Source organism: Rhinopithecus bieti, unplaced genomic scaffold (assembly GCF_001698545.2).
Source record: "Rhinopithecus bieti isolate Rb0 unplaced genomic scaffold, ASM169854v2 scaffold_2554, whole genome shotgun sequence".
NCBI classification, from domain to species: Eukaryota; Metazoa; Chordata; class Mammalia; order Primates; family Cercopithecidae; genus Rhinopithecus; species Rhinopithecus bieti.
In genome coordinates this window covers 1,069,965-1,074,082 of record NW_016804196.1, presented here as the reverse complement: position 1 = coordinate 1,074,082, position 4,118 = coordinate 1,069,965, and the positions used below count along the sequence as shown (strand labels likewise).

At 44.5% G+C, this 4,118-nt stretch overlaps 1 pseudogene; it reads right to left on the bottom strand.

The window, feature by feature from the left end:
• Nucleotides 1–2,289: 2,289 nt before the first annotated feature.
• On the bottom strand, nt 2,290–3,602 carry LOC108526393 (C-terminal-binding protein 2 pseudogene; annotated as a pseudogene).
• Between the last annotated feature and the right edge of the window lie 516 nt (nt 3,603–4,118).

Here is a 4,118-nt window from a genome sequence, read left to right as displayed (position 1 = left end):
AATATCCATTCACCCATCATGCAGATAAATAATCCTTAAGTTTTCATATTTACTTGAGATTACTTAAAGAAATATAACATTCCATATGCTATTAAAAATACCTTTTGAAATATTTACTCATTACTCACCCTCCTTCTTAAGAAGGAAATTGTTAATCCTAAAACTAATGTGTATCTTGCCTGCCCACATTTTTACCTTTTTATTATGTATATGTGAATTTTCACTTTCAGTTCTAGTCATCTAGAGATTTATTGATCTACTATTGTGCCAATATCCCAGTATCTTGATTACTTGATTTTTATGGCAAATTTTATTACTCTATAGGGCAAGTTATTCTTTATTCTTCAGAATGACTTGACTATTTCTAGTAGCTCCTTTGTAAGAAGTTTGAAATCAAATCGTAAAATTTCAAAAAGTAAACAAAATACACCTGTTGATAATTTGATTGAAATTGCTTTGAATTTCCAGGCTGATTAAAGGAACATTCTATTGTAGATATTGAGTCTTCTTTTAGTTGTGCATAATCTCCTAACCATGATTTGAATTATATGCCTCAATGTCCACACAGGAGTGTGGTATTAAACATAATTATATGTATTATAAAATTATATTTATATATAATTATATAATTAATGTAAATATATTATATTTATATCTTTTTTTTTTTTAACATAGTCTCACTCTGTCACCAAGGCTGCAGTGCAGTGGCGCCATCTCAGCTTACTGCAACCTCCGCCTCTGGGGTTCAAGCAATTCTCCTGTTTCAGCATCCCAAGAAGTTGGGACTATGGGCACCTGCCACCACGCCTTGCTAATGTTTCTATTGTTTTCAGTAGAAAAGGGGTTTCACCTTGTTGGTCAGGCTGGTCTCAAACTCCTGACCTCTGGTGATCCAACCACCTCAGCTCAAAGTGCTGGGATTAAAGGCATGAGTCACCATGCCTGGCCTTATTCTGGCTTTATAGAAACAGAATACATACATAAAACCGATTGCAAGCTTTTCTTTATTTTAATGCTGTTTTAAAGTATAGTTTCTATCAAGTTGGGATCATCTCTTCCTTCAGGGAGTGTAAAACCCATCTGTAAACCCACCAGGACCTGATATATTTTCTTCTTGGCAGGGCAATAAAGCACTTAATCAACCTCTGTATGTTTTAAATTATTTTTTATTGAAAACTGCACTGAATGCTAAATGTCCACCTTGCAATAAACAAATATAGTAATGGTAACTCACACTAAAACAAAATATACTACTGATAGCCATTATTTTTCTGTTTAGAACAATTTTAAAGTTTTTCTTTTGTCAGTAAAATAGGAATGTACCTATACAAAGGCTCAAAATAGGCCATCTTTTTAAATAAAAAGACAATGACTCCCGAAAGACTATGAATGGAACATGTAACTAGTTGATAGAAATCTAATAGGATTTGTTAAAATCAATCATATCTAATACATCTGAAGTGTTCTCGTGTAAAATATCACGTGAAGAAGGCTTTATTAATGTCTAAAAAAAGTTGGTTTGTTCATAGACAATCTGACGAGTTACCATAAAAAGTCTTTCCCGAGAAATAAGGAAATGCAGCATTATTCTTCTTGAACCTTTTAGCTCAAGATTTTCCACTCAGTAAAATAGCAGAGGATCTGAAACTGAGAAAGTATATCTGAGTACAAACAGCTTGTGAAACGTAATACTTTTTTTTTTCACATAATCGGAAGGTTTTACTGAGCTTACAACCAACTTGCCGGCTCAGTATGCAGTTCAGGTGTGAGATACTTCTCTGTACAGAAGCCGGTACTGGCTTCAATCCTATGCGTGCAGGTGTCTACCACAGGCAAACAGTTCTCTCCCCATTTTGTAGTCATGTGATCTTCCTCTTAGCAAAAAGAGGTAACTAGCCTCTGTAGACAGATGGGGATTTCCTCTTAGTATTTTTTATTTTGATGTTTGAACTCTTGACGCAACATTCTGGAGCAGGGTGTTCAGGACCTGCTGTGGCCAAAGGGCTGATAAAGGAAAAAGCTCTATTTATTCTTGGTGATTAAGATGAAAAACTTAAGACACGATGACAGAAGTAGGTCGTCAATAAATCACATCCTATTCTTTCAGCACTTCCGTAAGCAGATGACATCCAGGTTTTAGCTCTTGTAGTTTTAATACTGCAACATCAATAATGCATATGTCCAGAATCAGTTAAAAAGACCGTCAGATTCATTTTCTCCGAGTTCATCAATTTTCCACTATCTCTTGGCCCCAAGTGTATCTGAATGATTACCTTCCGACATGCTCTGCTATTGCTCGCTGGGGTGCTCTCGAATGTCCCCGTGTTTTGTGGGCTGGTTGGGAGAGGGAGCTTGGGAAGGATGCGGCACTGTGGGGAGGTTGTGAGTCACTGGGATGCCTCCAGGGATGATCCCTTCCAAGGCTGCAGGAAGTTCTCCTGGAGCCACGCCCATGCCTGGCGGATATCTGTATGTGGCACTATTGAGCTTGGGATGAATTGCTTGCTGGCCTATTACTGACCAAGGCACTGATGTGACAAAAAAATTCCTTGTTCACACAGTTTCTTAAGTTTTCTGGGATGCGACCTATGATGGTTCGGCGGATCTCGGTGGCAGCCGCCTCCGCTGGCTGTACCTACCAGGTTGCATGAGGAGTGCAGATGAGATTCTGCGCATCCTTCAACGAACCCTGAGCAAAGCTAAAGGGCTCCAACTGGTGCACGTCGAGAGCTGCCCTCTTATCTTGCCATCATTGAGGGCCTGTGCTAAGGCTTTCTCTTCCACCAGGCCACCACGGGCTGCGTTCACAAGGAATGCTCCCTGCCTCATCTGGTTTATAGTCATAGTCATTGATGAGGTGGTGGTTATGTTTGTTGAGCTTGCAGGGCAAGGAGACGCAGTCACTGACACAGCAAATCCTGCAGGGTGTAGACGCCCAGGGACCGCTCTATCCCATCCTGCAATAAGGGTCATAAAATATGACGCTGAATCCAAAGGCCTTGGCTCGAACTGCAACCGCCTGCCCTGTGCTACCAAAGCCAATGAGGCCCCAGCGTCTCTCCACCGATGCGAGCCCCTCCCGAGGCCACCTCTCGGATCTGCTCCATGCTCTAACACACGTGCCTTCCGGGATGCCTGGTACAGTCACGTGTTCCTCCGGTACAGACTGAGGATGTGGCAGATGGTTGAGTTGGCTGTCTCTCACACAACTGCGGACGGGATGTTGCACACAGCAATCCCGAGCTCGCCCGCAGACTTGATTTGTCCACATTGTCGTAGTCACTGCCTATCTGCACAATCACTCTCAGGGCCTTGAACTTCTCCAGGTCCTCCCTGGTGCGGGTGACGGTGTGGTACCTCATGGCATCCACGGCTTCACGTAAAACCATCTCGTGGATCTCTTGCGTGGAGTGCGCATCACAGAAGGCCATGGTGGCCAGGTTCTTTGGGATGGGCATCTCCACGGTGCAGTCGCACAGTCCAGCAGCGACACCCGGGGCGGGGATGGAGTGCAGGGGACCGTTCATGACCTGGGGGCGGATACATTCACAGATTCGGTGCACTCGCTGTCTCTTAACTTTGTGCTTATCCACACTGGCCATTCTTTATGGAACTTTGCAACTCAGATCAAAAGGCAAGGCAGTCCTCTAAGAACTTGGGGACCTCGCAGGAGTCTGCGCGCATGACGCCACTATGAACCCAATATAAATCTGTCCACAAACTCTGTAGGTCACACTATGGGCTGTACGTCTTTTTAAGCAAATACGGCTTCATTCATTCAAAACCATTTAAGGTGATGAAACCCATTTGCTTGCAACTGGGCCACCATTGCTCATTCAATCAACGAACCTCACTGCCACCCCAGGTATGGAGCTCATGGAGTCCGCGATGGCCAGGGATAGAGGCGGCTCTGGCCCGGTGCTGCCAGGTCCCTGCCCCTGCTCCGAGCCATTGGCTCCGGGCTGGGGGCCCACCCCGGTGTCCCGTGTGGTCTCGCAGCTCCTCCCCTGCTGGGGTCCCACTGACCAGAGGGGCGCCAGAGACCCCGCTGGCATGAGGGGACGTCTGGCTGGACCCCCGCCACCCTGGGTCCGAGCTGGCCGGTCCAGCACCATGTT